This window comes from Bombus flavifrons, chromosome 15, assembly GCF_040668555.2.
Source record: "Bombus flavifrons isolate JBK064 chromosome 15, iyBomFlav1_principal, whole genome shotgun sequence".
NCBI classification, from domain to species: Eukaryota; Metazoa; Arthropoda; class Insecta; order Hymenoptera; family Apidae; genus Bombus; species Bombus flavifrons.
This window is the reverse complement of record NC_138456.1, coordinates 1,802,812-1,820,197: the sequence shown is the minus strand read 5'-3', so window position 1 is coordinate 1,820,197 and position 17,386 is coordinate 1,802,812. Positions and strand designations below refer to the sequence as shown.

Below are 17,386 nucleotides of genomic sequence, written 5' to 3'. Positions count from 1 at the left end.
TAGTGTAGAAATCACAATTATCTTTAATATTACTTTAGATATTATATATTTATCACGATACGTTCTTTCCAACAAAGTTTATTAGTTCATCAAGCTCGAGCGTATAAAAGAAGACATTTTCGAAGCAGCGTACAGTGATACACCCGGAAGCTTCGATTCTCAACACTCTCTCCGATTAATCTCGTTCTTTCATACAAACTTACATTCGGATAAATCTATGTAAATCTCGTTTGACATCGCGAACGATTAAATCAGGTCACAATAGCGTGAAAAAGGAAACGAAAAGGCCAAAACTGGAACTCGACGTCGTTACGTAAATAACAGCAGGTTACATTTTAATTACTGATGTAAGGCGAGTTGCATGGAAAAAAGAAACCTTTTCCTCGCGACGGTTTCCCAGCGGCAGTTTATTGTCCGACTCGCGAACCGCCGGCTGGGCCCTCGTTTCTTCTTCGCGCACGTGTTTACGCGTCGCACGGTATTAAGCGTAGCTTGTTCCTTACATTCTACGTATATATATGTACTTGAAACGCGTCGAAATGTTCCGAATCGACCTCCCTGCTACTTTTCTGCCCGCTCGCGCTTTCTGTGAGACGAGCTGGTGTCGCCCGCGAAATTTTCGTTTAAAATTAGTCGTCGTTTAAGAAAAGAAACTAAATCTCATCGTCGTTTCGTTTAAATCGTTATGGAAAGCGGTCGAGCGATCGGTAAGATCGACGAATCCATCTAACATTACAATTGCGTAAAATTTGTACCATAAAGATCAAAATTAAAAGTACTTCGGAGAAATAATGTAAGAGCAAAATTATTCAAATTCTGAAAAATCCACCGTCGTGAATCTATCGAATTATTAGGAAAATTATTACGAACCGACACTTTTACAAAATTAATAGGTTCCAAAGATATTTGCTTTTACCGAGTTTCAGGAGAAACTCGGGTGACGCATTTTCTCTTTTCGTTTCAGGTAATCCCGTTACTACTACTGCAAACTTTCATGATCATTGGCGTGCCTATCCTGTGCTGTCACAGACTATTTGTCACTACGATCGATGTTCAGTAAGTTTAGCCCAATCAGATCGGATATATGTACATCCTACGCTGAAGGGTTCTCGTTAGCAATCCAACGATTACAATCAACCCTCGATAATTCTTTACACGTAGGATTCCGCTGCGAAATCGTCGTTTCGAGATAACGTCTCCTCCAGGATTTTTCGATCTACGAAATCCTCGGATTCTCAAGGTAAGCGCCGCGATCTTGAATCGATGCACGATTTACATTAGAAAATTGTATTCAAGAAAATGTTCTCCAACGTTATCCAACGAATTCATCCGAAGGAAAAACATTTTAGCTATCATGTTTCTTTCTCCTTCCATTCGAAAGATTCGATTGAGCCGATAAGAATGCGCAACGTTATTTTATTTTCGCCCTTCCTCTCGTTATTATTCTCAACCGCCAATGATTCGTTGCCTGCCTCCCTACGAGCGCTACAATGACACCAAGAATCGCAAGAATGGTAGTACTCATCCATCGTTGTCACGTAACAAACTATCAATCACCAGCTATTACCATCGCCTCTCGTCCTCTCTCATTTTCACCACATCTTAAAATTAAAGAAATCCCGAGAATTATCGTACAAATTCCTGCATTCAGTCGCCTCTTATCATCCCTTTGGCCGTCTATTTTTCCCCTTTTACTCGTTCTCACCAAACCTTAAGAAACCTGGAGAAACTGCCGAATTACCATACGACTTCCTCTATTCGATCGGTCCATTCAAGCTTCCGGAAACATAACCCTAAAGTACCGAGTAACCGTACAAGATGGCGTGGGTAACGCGTCTGAATGGCAACAGAACGCCCGCGAGCATTAAACCCCTGAAGTCCGAAGAAATTCGATCGATCGTTTAATCGACGATCCCGACTGAGCGAGACCCGAACCAGTAGAAAGAGCCAGAGACGTAGTTTCCAGGGGTTATAACAAAGTCGTGGAGATGTACGTTGCCTTTCCCGGCATGATTCGTTGAGACCCGCTGCTCAACATTCGTCGGAGAGAAAGAGATAGCGCAGGCGGATCGCGAGGGGAGTTAGGGGGGGGCGTAAAAGAGCCGCACGTTACTCCGATTCGGCTCTATCACCGCGAGGAACGTGGACAGAGCGTAGCGAGGGGTTGAAAGAGCAGAGGGAGCGGCGTGGCTGCGGCGCAGCGCGGTCTAGTGTGGAAGCTCCCGGGGGTGGAAAGGTTCCGAGGATCGCGCTAGGGAAGAAAGAGAAGAAGGGATGTTGATGTGCGCGTGTACGTGCACCCACAGCCTAACAGGGGCAAAGGGAGAGAAGGGTCGGCGAGAAAAGGAGATAAGCTTCGTAACGGTTGCGGGGTGCGAGAGAGATGGAAGACAAGGGACGAAAGGAAGAGGGGCAGGAAGAGCGGCGACTAGCGATGGCTTCGATTCCGCGCGCATCCAAATAATTTATCAATTATCCCGAACCCATCTGGATTCGCGGTTGCCGTATCTCTGGCGGACCGGAGGGCAGCAGAAATAAATGTAACCTGTCGTAGTTCTCCAGAGGAGAATCGTCAGGGCAATTCGAAGAGTAAAATTTTCATATATCTTTAGATATTTTCGGCTTTAAGATTTGTCGATTCGGGAATGAGTCTCGATTCATGGAGATTGTCTTGGCAAGCAAGAAGAAAATGACTCGAGTTGACCGTTGGTTAAACTGGAAGGAAGCTGCGAGGAGTATTCGAACGAAAGGTTTGTCGGTCGATGGCGGTCGTGAGCGGATCGTTCCCGTTGCTGTGGACGAACAGGATAGAACGAGAAAGAGCGAAACGAGAGAAAGAGGGGAGGGAAAGAGCAAAGTGAAACGGGGCGAGCCATTCGGGGCGAGGGAGTCGGCCAGTGGGGGACGCTAGGATGGATAGAGAGCGGGAGTGGAGGGTGAGAGAACGCGCAGCTGGTGGATCAATACGCCCCTTCGTACTTCTCTCTCCCTTTCGCAATGTTCCACCCCTGCGGTACGTCTATCGAGAGATGCGACGCTGCTTTTTCTCGTTGGCCGCCTAATTTTCGCGTAAACTCGTCTCTCTCACGTGCCATTCCGCATTAGCCGGCTTTTTCTTCCGCGCCTTCTTCCGGTCATTTCATTCTCATCGCGTCCGAATCCGCGTCCTTTAACCAACTAGACGATTCCTTTCTTCTACTCTACTGAAATTTCTCAAGATCTGTTCTTTTATCGATTTACTTTCTTTTCGATACGTTAGATTCCTTCGAGCTCCTTTCGAGCGTAGTCTTCGCAATTGGCAGAAGAGAGCGGGGAGGAAGGTCAATCACGAAATCAGACTTTCAGCCATCCAACCGATCGAACTCGTTCGCCTAAGAAAGACGCCTAAATTTAGATCCAACAGGCAGACAGGAACGTAACTGATTGAAACTCTGCGTTACGTGAGATTCGAACGATACATCGTCCTATTATAACATCGTGTAATTATTTCGGCCCATTCTTCGCATACAATGCGATTTACGTTACGTATCCCGGTGAAGCTCGACTCTCCACGTGCAACTATCTCTGTTGTCATTCGACTTCATTGTTCGCGATCGAAGGAACCTTCGAAGGCGCTCCTCCCTTCGATTCCGATACAAGAAACTGTCGCAAACTTTACCAAGTTTCGTCGTTTCATTTCTCCATATATTCGCGATTCTTTCGGCCGCGTGTCCGATTCCAAGCAAGTATTCAAAGATTGGAAAATCGATCGTTACCGGTGACCTCTTCTCCATCTATCTCAACGCGTTTACGATAGACACGAGGGAATTCCTCAACGATTAAACATTTCTAGTCGACGTCGTGGCACAACTGGTGGTCGAAGCGCGGTGTTGGCGCGTTCCAGTCATGACCCCGATCGTTTTGCGACAGGCCGAAACGCGAGGTGTAACAGGAAGCGAGGATAACGGGCCAGGGGAGACGGAGAGAGTCAAGCTGCTGGATACGCGAGAACGGTTTCAGTATTTCCAGTATCGGTAAGCAGCAGGCTATGGCTGCGCGTAGTCGTCGTCCCCCTGATGGCCCTCGGCAACATCGAGGGTTACTTTCCTCCCATTCTCTGCCGCCCTTGTTCGGGCTGGCCGCGCACTTCTCTCTCTTTCTCCCTCTTGTTCTCTCCGAGTCTCCCTCGAGCCCGTACTCGGTCGCACGCGGAATATGCGCGGTTAGACAGGCGCGCACCAGCCACCCTTTCACCCTTCCACCCTCGGTGGCCCGCCAAGGGGCTCGAACCGGCGAGGAGAGGGTGCTTTACCGCTGTTGGTGGGACTACGAAGCTGGAGGAGAAGCTCCCTCGGGTGGGGGAGGGACAGGGTGCGGAGGCACCGTCGCCAGCGAGCGATGCAGTACCGTCGAGACGCTCGACCGAGCGATACCGCCTTCGCAAGAGTCGAATCGACGCCGCCATCGGCGAAACGACACCAAAGCATAACACCACCAGTCGCCACCTTCGGCATCTTCCGTTCCTGCCTCTATCATCGTCGTCATGTATCGCGAGAACGATCGACGATCTTCGCGCGAATCATTCCTTCGCTATCGATCTGGCGTGAGAAATATATCGAAGACGCTCGGACGCTCGCGGGTTGCATCGCGAACAGCGAACCGCGCCAAATCCCGATCGAATCGCGGACCTCGAGGATGTCGAAGGAAGTAGAATCTCTCCGGCTGAAAGGACTCGAACCACTCAACCACTCGCCGGGGATATTGTCTTGTCACAGCAGTACGCCTTTAAAGAGTTACTGGTGTGATGGGACATTGTCCTCGTCTCGTGGCCATCGTCGAACGCAGTCTCATTCGTTCCAGTGTTCTCTGGATTCCAAAGTGGAAGGAACTCTGACAAAAGTGTTGGCGGTCTCTTTGTGTTTCGTGATAGATTTGCAAAGGTGGAGAAGCGGAACAAATAAGAACGATAGAGTTCATGGGATATTTGCAGGTATCGGAGGACAGGGAACACGAAACAAGAAGAAGAGGCGAAAGAAGCTCCGTAAATTTCGTGAACTTTCGTCTTTCGAATCTCGAGCGTTATCTTCGTGAAAGATTAAAGTAACTCCGCGTCCCTCGACAGGTGACCGTAACGGGCGAAGGCTCTGCCAAGGTGTCTCTTAATTCTTGCCAGCGTGGATATCACGGCGTTTCCGGTCGATAAGGCAGCTTCCGGAAGGTGCGGCTACGATGGTTGATCGAACGACTTTCTTCTCGGTTCATGGGAAGAAGCGAGAACGAACGAAAAAGGAATTCTTCGTTTAAGTTCGACAAAAAAAAAAAAAAAAAAAAAAAAGAAAAAAACAGACGAAGCTTCCATTCGATATAATCGCTCGTTCCCCTTCCACGAACAAGAAAGTCGTCAGAACTGTCCATTTTGTCCACACTGTTCCCAAAACGTTAAAATCACTGGCACCGGTGGACCGTAGAATGGATTCTGAATGGAATCGTATCGTGATGTCTGAATTGGCAAGATGGCGATGTCAGAACGTTTCAGGTGTGTTTTCCTCGCGAACCAGCGATCATCCGTGGCCCCGACTTATTTTCTTCGGTGGATTCCATTTTCCTATCCCCGTAAGGGTGGTTCTCGAAATCTAAGGGATTTCGTGAAAAGTATATTTCTTCGAACAATCGAATCGAACCGATGGATTCGTTTCGACCACGCCACACGTCGATAAATAAAGGCAATGCTTTCCATTCTCGCGGATACGTAACAAAGTGGTTATACGCATCCGTTCTCGTAACAGAATCGTCGACGCATTATCGCGATCGAACAGTTGACGAGCTCGTCCACTTGGCCTAGTTCCGGGGTGGAGTAGCCCACACATAGTATCTTCCGTGGTTTCAACCCCGAAATATCTGCGGTCGTTTATTGAATAATGAATCAGGCTTGTTTCCATCCTCGACGCAGTGTACCGAATTAAAGCGGCGCCACGACGGGGCAGTGAAGAACTCGAACGGGGTCGATGAAAAGGTTAACGTCGGGTTTAGGTCGATCGTACGCCTTCTCTTTCCCTCCACTCGCCCCTCCCTCTCTTCCTCTAATCGACTCCCCTCTAGGTTGCTTGGTTTCCCCAGTTTCGATCAGAGTTTCTACTAGCGGCGACGTTCGATCGGTGTCCGAATGACGTACACGGATATGCTCGTAACTCACGTTCGACCCTAGTCTTTTGCCTAAACTCAAGTAATTCCCATTGCTTTTCTCGTCATCACGCGCAATACGATTTCGCCACCGATTCACCCACTCTCATCGCCAACGATTCATCAGACGTTGTAAACAACGAGCTATGGCACAATCTGGTGAACTCATCGAATCGGCAGATCTTCTAAGCTATTCACGGGGCTCGTTGTTCTTCGTTGACGAGTCTCAGGCCGCGATCACGAGACGTAAACGTTCGCTGGAAATTTCTGGTCCGGCTGGATCGAATCGAATCGATTTCGTCGTTTCAGAGTTTCGCTGGTAGTCACTGTACACACGGTACATCGACAACGTCGTTTAAGTACAAAAATACGATAGGGGGAGTAGTTGTTAAAGGGAGAAAAGAGCGGGAATCTTCCACCTAGACAGGAATACGCGTCTCTGTAATTATCGATGGCACGCGACGCTCGTTACATCATTCACCGTCTCGTTTTACTCTAGCGGCTGGATGTTACGGGGTTCCCTACATCGCATCCTATTAGTAACTCTGCGCTTCGGCTACCCCTTGCAACCACCGCGTTGTCGTAATTTTAACGTAATCCTGTTCGATTCTGTAAAATTTAATCGATTCGAAAGAACGAATCTTCTCGGACGTTCCAAGACCTCGGCAAAGAAAGGAGAGAGACAAGAGAAGGGGCTGTGGAAGATGGAAAAGAGGCCGAGCGTAGGTTAGGGCATGCAGAAATCGCGGTAAGAATTGATTAGCCGTTGAATTAACGGGCGCGGCACGTTTGCGATTCAAGAGAGGAGGAGGCTTGCGAAGGTAGTCGTTGGGTTGGAGTTGGATTTCACCGGTGATGGAGGTGGCGGTGGTGGTGGTAGTGGTGGTGGTGATGCGGCGGTGGTTGTGGTGTTGGTGGTGATGGTGGTGGTGACAGTATTGGTGGTCGTGCTCTTGTCTCGTAGATGCACGTGGAGATGGTAGAACCTATGGTGGTTACTAGTGCTGGTGGTGACGGTGATGGTGTGGTAGTATGCCGGGTGAATGGGGTGGGCTGTCATTTAACCTTCCTGTCGGTTGGTAGAGGGCACAGCCGCCAGGCGGCGACACGTTTGATCGTGAGGAAAACGTGGTAGAGGGAGCGGGCACGGAAAAGGGGAAACGAAAGCTGCAGGTTATCCCCGTTCGTTACGGCAGCTATCGTCGTCGTCGTCGTCGTCGTCGTCGTCTTCGTCGAAGAACGCGTCTGTGTTTAGCCGGTTGTTCGAACATTGTGTACGTTCTGATATCTTTTTCAAGAATCGTACGAGAAACCTACCATCGAGATATAGAAGCGTCGACACACGCATACACGTCTATGACAATCAGCGGGAGCAGCAAGAAGAACATTGGAAAAACCGAATACGCTCCGCCATGTTCATCCCCGTGAGAGACACCTTAGACAAGAGAAACCCCCATAGATGTGTAGAGCCTAGAGTACGCACCGTTACGCGCAGATGTCGTTGTTGTGTAGACATTGTTATAGATTAGATACAATCCGTCTTAGAGATCTATGTATTATATATTTGATATTTTTACGCGTATATGTATACGTATACATATATGTAGTATATATATATATATGTATCTATATATAAATGACGAAGACAGAGTATAGCTTTAGCCGAAAAACTGTTTCGTCTTCGCTCTAGATACTCGTTGTATACTCGGCTTGATATTATGTACATGGATACACGTATCTATTTACAAACGTGCGCACGCGCTCGTCCGCATATATTTCTCTCTCTCTCTCTCTCTCTCTCTCTCTCTCTCTTTCTCTCTCTCTCTCTCTCTTTCTCGCTCTTTATGTGTGTTTACACGTACCGGTGCGAGGCAACATTTTGATCGATTTTGTTAGAATCGAAGTATACGCGTGTTCCCTTAAGCTTTACGATGGTTCGTGACGCGTTTTGAGAAACAAAATATCCATAGGAGAAAGGCGAGCGAACAGAATCTCGTGGCAACATACAACGCGCAATTTGCATGTATTGCGCGTTGCAAATGACCTATATGCAGTTAAGCGATGCAAACACGTTACCGTAACTCTATATGTTAAGTATCACTGCCTTTTGCGTATCATAGAACTGCACACGTAGATTGTATTATATCTTTTACAACTATCGCTGGCAAGAACGATCTTACCACGCAGAAACTAGTCTCGTCGAGACGAATTCAATGTTATAATCGGTTCTTAAAAAATTCACGAATGTACTAGAGTATGTACGAATAATAGTAACGGGGGTGAATGTTCAATAAATCGAAACAAAGTTGTTTCAATCACGAATCTACCTCGATGTTTCGATTTCCTGACCCAGAACAATTTCTCTGACTTATCTCTGACGTCTCGATTCGCGCCAATAACGGTCAAACGTTCGACGATAGTTTTCACCGGTTCGATTCTACGAAATATTATCCTCGAAAGAGCGATTATCAAGGATGAAGGATATAAGGAAGAAGAAAAGTTGGTCGGAACGATCGGCCAGCGACAACAAGAGGTGACTCATTTGCAAGTTACACGCATAAACGTCCATTAAAATAATTGCACTGTGCCGTGATCGAAAGGATTAAATGTTACGCGTCACGAAACAACCCCTACACTCGGTTCGTTTCAATTTACCGCTATCTCTCTTCTCCTTCTTTCTTTTTCCTTCTTTTAAAGAACGACCGAGAGAGCGGCTCAATTAATTTTAATTTGGACGATATTAATTTTAATTAAAGTACGCAATTAACACGAAACACGTCGTCAGCGGGTGTCGTCGGTGGCACGGTGAGACCGGATGGAAATAAGTTGGCTTTAAAGTCTTCGTAGCGAGAGCTTCTCAAGGGGGATACGTCGATTAGGGCCTAACCCTCGCCACTCTTCTTTCGTACGCGTGTTGCGTACGGAAGTACGTACACACGCACACGTACGTTTTCCTGAACGTGCTTGTGTATGTGATCTATCGGGTCAGGTGTACGACTAAACGACCGTACACGATTATAGTCACACTCTATGCATTATAAATCGCAGATGCCTGGAACACGTAGGTAAACGTTCATAGATAAACGTCCATCACTCTACACTTTGTATTTGTGATTGCACGGATAAAGATAATTGCGATTGATCGGAAAAGTATTCGCCCACCCGAGTACTTTACACTCGGTTCTTAAAGTCTAGTTCTTCGTTTCACGATCTTACTTTACTTCCTAGCTATTGGACTATCGTTGTGGACTAGAATAACAGGTATCTTTTAGAAACGAAGCGGCAACGTATCCCCAGGATAAACTAAACGCGATATATCAAAAATAAGAGTAAAACGTAACAGTACTAATAACTAACCGGCCCTCGGCTGTGATTAAGTCTATTTCAAATTTTCCTTCTCCGATAGAATTCTTTCGGATTCCCCTCCTCGCTGTTTCCTAATTTCAGATAAAACATATTGAGAAACAAGAGAAACAAGAACAAATATTCTCAATTTTCCGTTACATCTTCGCTGTCTAACGTATAAATGTAGAAAAGTCGTAGGAGTATTGCGACGAGCATTACTCGCCTAATTCGGTCGATCGAACGGTACTATTGTTTTCTTTTCTCTTTTTTCTCCTCTACGGTCTTCCGCCAACTGGCCCTCGCGATATTCCTCCCAGAGTTTTCTCCCTCGGTTTGTGTATCCAGCACCCATGTTATTGGATCAATACGTGCAGGGTTAGGTTCCATTTAATCCGCAGGGGGTGCCCTCGACAGACGGCCTATGGAAAACATCGTACCCTCCTACGTCAAACCTCCTAAACCACAAGCACTGCCATCAACGGGGCTCCTTCTGCATCGCACAGGCGCTTTTGTATATAAGGACGCGTCCGCGCAACTCCAAAGCGGAAAAACAACGCGATATATCCGCCTCAGAAGGAATATTTTCTGTTCGTTCTCTTTGGTTTTAGCGTCGAATTAGTTATTGCTTAACCCTTTCGAGACTAACTAGCTGGAGACTGCCAGAATTTAGAATTAGAATTTTTCTGTCAGCACCGAAATCTATCGGGATTTACATACGCACTATGTGGAAAAAAGCTGGAGAGAAGAATAGCGAGATGGCATGGAAGTAACTGATCAGCCTGCAACCCCGTGAACATAAGCAAGGAAATGGAATCTGATTTCGCTCCACTCGTTTAATACAATAACAGCTACTTTAGTTTGGATATTTTATATTTAGGCATATTTGAATATTTCATTGATGGATAAGAATCCACATTGTACGCTTGAAATGGGCGCAATTAGTAGATGTGAGTCCGCTTCGACCAATAATACTCTACAATGAGAATTGCGTGTGAGATTGAGGCGAGAGTTCAATCCATTAGGATAAGAAATGAATTTGCATTCGTCCTACTCCGCTTCTTTTCAACTCTGCGCGATAGTATTCCATTAAAAATGAGAGCGCTCGCTTATCGTACTTTTAAAATTACAGTTTGCGTTCATTTTTAGCGTATTATATTCTGCGCTATCGTTGAAAAAAAAGAATTCATTTGCAAAGAATTAAGAATTGAGAATCCTGGCATTTTGGAAACAAGTGAAATAGCGGAGCGCGAGAAAATCGTTCTCTTCGTGAAGATATTAGAAGAACGATCGTGGCAATCTCGCCTTGAGGTCACAGGGATGGATAAAGCGAAACGAGCAATCAGAGAACACCTACTCTTTCCTTCAACCCAGATCCCAACGATAGTCTGATCGTCTCACCGTTAAACACCCCCATCAAACGCGATTTCTGTCCTCAGGATTTCAACAATTTTCTTTTCCACCTAATCCTGCCCTTTTCTTTTTAGTCTTCCTAATGGTCTTCTATTCGCCTGTCCCTGTTGATCAGTTCAATCGCAGGTTCCTTTTCGAATCTTGTCAAACGTCTACGTATATCGGTAACGATATCGCGGACGAGCTGAAACGGGAGGAAAGTCGTTTGCGTGTTCGAAAGGCGAGTCGAAGTTGCTTCGCGGCATCACTGGCTGGTTCCTCGATCTAGGCCAGCCTTGTTACCCGAACAGCCCATCAACTCCATCGGTTTCGCGTACTAACGAGCAGCTGTACACCGAGCGCGAGTTTCCGTTCGTCGTACTGGAAACTTCGCGTGCTTCCAACGTGCTCCAACTACCGCGAGGAAGGAAAGAAAAGCTGGAAATCACGCTTCCTCCGAACATTCTTTCTCTCATATGTCTCTCGTCATTCGTCCATGCAATTAATCCTCCATCTTCATACGTTATAACGAAGTCTGTTTCTTTCCATAATTTTAATATCTTTCGTTTCTGTGGTAGAGAAACGTTAAAATTCAAGATAGATCGATATCCGTTTCAAGAACGTATCGTTTCTTCCTTTTTCTCATATTTTATGTAACCTGCGTGTTACCCGGTGGATTTGTGTAAGGTTGTGTGTAAAATTGGATCGTTACTTGATGGCTATTCATCCGCACCCAGCCAGTCCAATTATGAAAAAGCTTTCGTCGCGATCGGAGTAGAGTATTCCGGTAGTAGTAAAGTATTATAGGAAAAGGACGCAGAACGTGTAACTCGTTAAAGAACGCGTTAGTCTAGAGGGTCGCCGTTTCGTGCAATCGGGCTATCGCGTTTTCTCGTCTGTTTGAGGCGGGCGTGGTCCTGTTTGTATTTAATTAATCACCTTACCACGATATCATATCGCGAAAACTGCTATACCAATCCTTTTTCCTCCATAATCGACCGAAATAAGCTCGCCGGAACGTAAAAACTCGTGATCACGGAAACTGATCATACTGGAATTCGTAAATATCAATTAGCCTATGTTACGTAGAATGAAATTACAGAAACGACGCTAGAGAAAACTGATAACGAAGTGTTTCAAACGGGAATGCGATATTAAAAACACTTGTTTGCCTCTGGAAGAGAGAACATTCGCTTCGGATGATGTCCTTGCAATTATAGATTCAAATAGGTATATATCATTAGAGTACGTACAAAAAGAATTGCCAAATATTGAACATGTGAGAAGATAAAAAAAAAAAGGAAAGAAGAATGTAGAACAAGAGATAATCTATTTACGTATACAAAAATATTCGTGTAAAAAGAGGATCAAGAATTAGAATGAATAACAGTGATCGATTTTGACGTACATACCTTGCAGGCCGCTATATCGTAGCGAAAGGTAGAATAGAAAGACGGTAGAAACCTTATTGGTAGTCGGTAAAGACGATTTCTACAATGCTCAAAACGTATTGCATTACCGACGTCTCTCCTATTTCGATTTACCGAGTAAGCAAGCGTTTGAAACGTAGTTCTAGTTTCTACCACAGCTCATTCAAAACGGAACTACATACGCATCCTTTACGCGAAATAGGAAATAACGATACTTTGATTTGCGTATTTAAATATTACCATCGAAAATATTTCTCTATATTCTATTCCAAGATCAGGAACACGGCCACTAATTTATTAATCCTGCCTTTTCTTATCTTCTTCTTCAAGCATATTATTTCGAATTTTTCGCTAAAGTTACCATTATAAATCAATTACAAACTTTTAACGATGATCTCTTTTGCAAAAAGAATTATAAAACCAAATTTTCAGCGTATAAAAAGAACACGATTCACGCAACAGTCTCAGTTTTCGATACAGCAAAAATATTAAAAGCAATTTCTGTCAATTTCCAGATAAGTAATTAGCTAATCCAGATAATTGATTCGCTCATCGTCCATAAACGGAGTGTATCGAGGAACTGTCTGATTAGACACTGCCCTCGACAAGAGAATCGCATTTGTGCCATTACGCGTTACACGAGTCGTAACATACATACGTACCGTTTATAACAGACTCCTCTTCCATGCGTTCGAGAAAGTTCGTTAATCACGAAACTCACTTATCGTACAAAGAATCGTCTATGTCGTGTCGAGGATACTTCGCATGCAGGATTTCGTTCGGCATCTTTCGTAAGATCGAAAAGGACTCATTTCCGATGCGATGCGGCGTGACGTGTACAGAGGTTCTGCTCAGTCACTCATCTTCAACCAGCACTTTTCTCGACCATGGAACACGACGCGCTATCGCGATCATCTCCCTACCCAATATTCACTCACGATCGTCCAACCCCTGTGTTTTTCCGACTTTTCAAATTCACTTGAAATCTTTCGTTCCCTCCGAGAGGAAACTCTCAGCGCAGCCTCGGCCAGCAATCGTCACCGTAACTTTTAAATTAGCTTCGAAAAGACAGAAAATTAACGATTATCTTAAAAATATACGTATATTCTTAAGAAAGAAAGCAAAGAAGAAACAAACGGACAACAATTAGTATTCTTAACTCGAGTGTGTAAAGTTGGCGTGTGCAATTTAGTTCCGTAACGAGTTTCATCGAAACAGATTTAACTGAATCTTTTCCGTCCGTAACCACACACCCCTGGCCATAATTGAGAGAAATTAGAGTGGCGCCAATCATCTCTAACGTTGACTAACATCTAATAGATTTACCGATAAACAACCGGTTCTAGTAATTTAAATCGATTACCAAAACTGGTCGATCAACCGATTAATACTCGTCTTGATCGACCTTCTTCTGCTTCCTCTACTCGCGTCTCGATAACTGATCGAGCTTCTTACTCTGCGCTCCACTTGTACGCTCTCTCGTTTTCAACGATTTTATATCTACTAATCGCGGCCGAACAGCGTGCCAACTAAAACGACAAAGATTGATTTAACTGTATTATATAGAACGGACGTCTACCATAAAAGAAACAAAATGAAGCTTAAACGATCGTGATTGATCGCGTTCGTTTATTACGGATACAATCGGATAATAACTGTCGACTGTAGCACGAATAAGCGGTAGAGAAGTTCGCTATCTATCGCAGAGTGAAAGGTGAACAGAGACGATGCGTTGACCCGAGTTATCAGCTGGTCTCGATGTTGGATACTTCTAACGGTGTCTAGCGATCTAGGTCGGTCCAGGACGAGGTATCACCTTTTCCTCGTCTTGTATTTCAACGCACGCTTCTGGCTGCTTTGCTTAACGATTATTCTACTTGGGTGCGCGATAATGGAGAAAGAAAGAAAGCGAGATAGCTTGCTGGTGCATTGTGCGAGCAACGGAGAGCAAGAATTGCAAAAGAGGAGAGCAGAAAAGGAGAGAAAGAGAGAGAGAAGAAAGGCACAGAAAAGGGTGAGAGAGAGAGAGAAAGGAAAAAGGGAGTATACGAGAGAATCGATCGTCCCGTATCGTTCATATTATTGTACATACGTAGTACGCTGTTTTTGCTGAGTAAAAGTTCGCATATCGAGCAAATTCGCGGTTTTTCTAACCAAGAATCTAAAATTGCTGCACGGCAAAGCAACGAACGAATCGAGAAAGCAAAGCCGGCAGGAAGTAGCGATGGGCGTTATACAAGACTACGAATATTCGAAGAATTTCGAACATGATTCGAATATTTGCAACTCTTCGTCTTGGAAGTCTCTTCAGTCTTCAAGGTCTTAAGTGTAGCTTTAGAGTAGCGCAAATTATAAAGACGAATAACATAAATAAACGTGTTTATGACAAGTCGAACGTTCCAAACCTTCGTCAACACCTCATGTTGATGCACTATTTGGACAAAAGTATCGATTGAAGACACCAGAAAAACATCGAATACTTACCAAGCTAATGCAAAAACTACCGAAATTCTGCAAACTATCAAGATATTGCAACATATTCGAGACATCCAGGAATTCCAAGACTTATCGAGATTATCAAGAGATCGTATGCTTCGATTCGTGTTCAAAGTTCCACGTTTCTTCAAACGTAGCATATACAGATGCGATGCGATTCGAGGTGTTTTGAGATCCCATCGCTACAGGGAAGTGTAGCAAGTAACAACACGGTGTATACTGCTATGGACGGTCCGCAGCCCTTTCCGTTTGCCTTTCTCTCTTTACCTGATCATTGATCAGAGAGTTTTCGGTAAGTAGGGACTCACGAGAGACAATACAGCACCGGGTCCCGGTCACCGTTGGTCCGTCGTTCGTGTTCGCACCTGGTGGTCCAACGTCGGTTCACCAGGACCGGCGACCAGGATTCGTACCTGCATCCTTGAAAAAAAGAGAGACGGAACAGGGGTTCTCGGGTGAAAAGGCTCGTGCTCGGTCTCGTGTGTAGCCCGGCCCGTCGCTGCTCTGCGCCTTTGTCTGTCTCTCTAACTCATTTTCCCCTCTTTCCTCTGATCCTCTTCCCCGAGAAGAATCGTGGAAAGCCTGCGAAAATCGTCGATGCTTGTTTTCGTTGCGAAAGACAGTGTGAATAGAGACTCGAGAAAAAAGAAAAACAAAAAATGGATACTATGGAAGGAAAGAGATATCAAGGGGAGGCTGAAGACACGATTGGACAAAACGGTTAGGAAGAGAACAAACTCGGTCGAGAGAAGGGTATTTCGTCATTTAAACTCGTTTCTGACTATTACGCGATCTCTCGAACCGTTTGTGGACACAGCAAGATCGTTCGACTGCTCGTACAACACTAATGTTATAATATGCCTACTAACCAAGGGGATCGGGAAGAGTTGCTCGATCTTAACGATCTCAACGATATATGGTGGTCTATGATTATATCGGTGACACGACAATTACAAAATTTATATAAGACAAGAAACATTCCTTCTTTTCTTTTTTTTTTTTTTTATTTTCTTTTCTTTTCTTTCTGGTGGAGAGCGGTGTTAGAAAAAATAGAGATGAATGATAAAAATCTAACGACGAGTAATAGTAACAATATAGTAATTACATCGATATATAGATATATAGATACTAAGAAAACACTACTCGATATATGACACTGAGAATTAATGAAATCGAAAAATAAAAAGGACAATCGCTCTAATTTATGTATATGTGCGTGTATATATATGTATATATATATATATATATACATGTAGAAAAAGAGAGAGAAGCGACAAAATATAGTTTCTATGACAAATCTGCCGCACTACCAGATATATCAATAGTCTCGTCGCACTAAATTACCAGTAAAGGCTCTCGCAGGTCAAAATGAATATTTCAACTACAAGCGATATTTATATACATATATAAATGTGTGAGATATGTATATGTTACGTATACACGATCTACAGACAGCGATTATAACCCGTATAGCTTGTGATATCGTTAGATTGCTGTTACTATACAGTTATACACAAATAAACGCAATTCTGCAGCTAGTCGATCGCTATGATTAATTGCAACGCCAGCTCCCATTGCGAACTAACCTATATTATTTAACCTATGAGGAAAGAGGGTGCATACGCTATCGATCGAGGAATCGGTTTATTCGTCGGCTCTTTTTAAATCCAAGCCCACGCTAATTTCAACTCAAACGCGATACATACATATATACTCCTTCTTTTAAGGTCATAACATGTATGTACGTGTGTAAACGGTTTTACGCGGTCGTGTTACATTAAACGAGCAGCTCATTTAGACACATGTTTAATCGGGACACGAGGATTATGATATTTAACGCTAGAACTACCAGAGCAGTTGAAACGATTATTTCGCAATTTTCCATAGGAATTTTATTTTTCATAGCTTTACCGATCTGTCACGGAGCTTGTTTCTTACAACCAGTGAAAAATTTGTAATCAGTTTTCCAATTATAGCTGTGCTAAATTTGGAACTTGCGATTCTATTGTCGATTCAAAATTAACGTCACAAACATCGATAACGATTTCGCTTATTTTCATCGATCTTTGACTAGAAATTATTCTACGATAAAAAGATTGTTTCATGAAATACCTACTGATTTACAAACTTTTGATCGGTAATTTCTAGTTCCTTTGATGCAAGTTTTATACGTTAATCGTCTGTAATTTTAGCGTTACTATCATTATTTCCCTTTTAGATTGCCGATTTGCATGTAACGTTCTCACTAATATTTACACGCGAAGATAATCGGGACGTTTAATAATTGCCAGTATTCTAGTCGGCACAGTTTGCACACGCTCGTCCACAGATTAATCAAACGTGTCGCGTAATATCGTAACAAATTACTCGTGAAAATCCCATAAATAAAATATAATACGAGAATAAGTATTATAATACAAACGACTAAAAATATTTATTACGTTCGTCTCCAAAATAATCGTTGTTTAAATTGTTTAAAAAATCGTTTAAAAAATTGTTTAGTGAATCGTTAATCGACGAAATAGAAAACTGAAAATTCGTTGACAACGAGCAGATCGGTTTGCTCG

The 17,386-nt window shown here is 44.0% G+C and overlaps 1 protein-coding gene across 6 annotated transcripts in view; it reads right to left on the bottom strand.

The window, feature by feature from the left end:
* The window catches only part of msi (RNA-binding protein musashi), a 132,079-nt gene that overhangs the window by 16,145 nt on the left and 98,548 nt on the right, over positions 1 to 17,386 (bottom strand). The window contains exon 2 of one of the 6 annotated variants that reach the window (XM_069128536.1): positions 15,128 to 15,401. The exons of 4 other annotated variants lie outside the window; for them this stretch is intronic. The gene's annotated coding sequence lies outside the window, so the exon portion shown is untranslated. Of the gene's footprint in view, positions 1 to 12,985; positions 14,279 to 15,127; positions 15,402 to 17,386 lie in introns of those variants that run through there. One more of the 6 variants, XM_069128538.1, reaches the window with a different exon arrangement.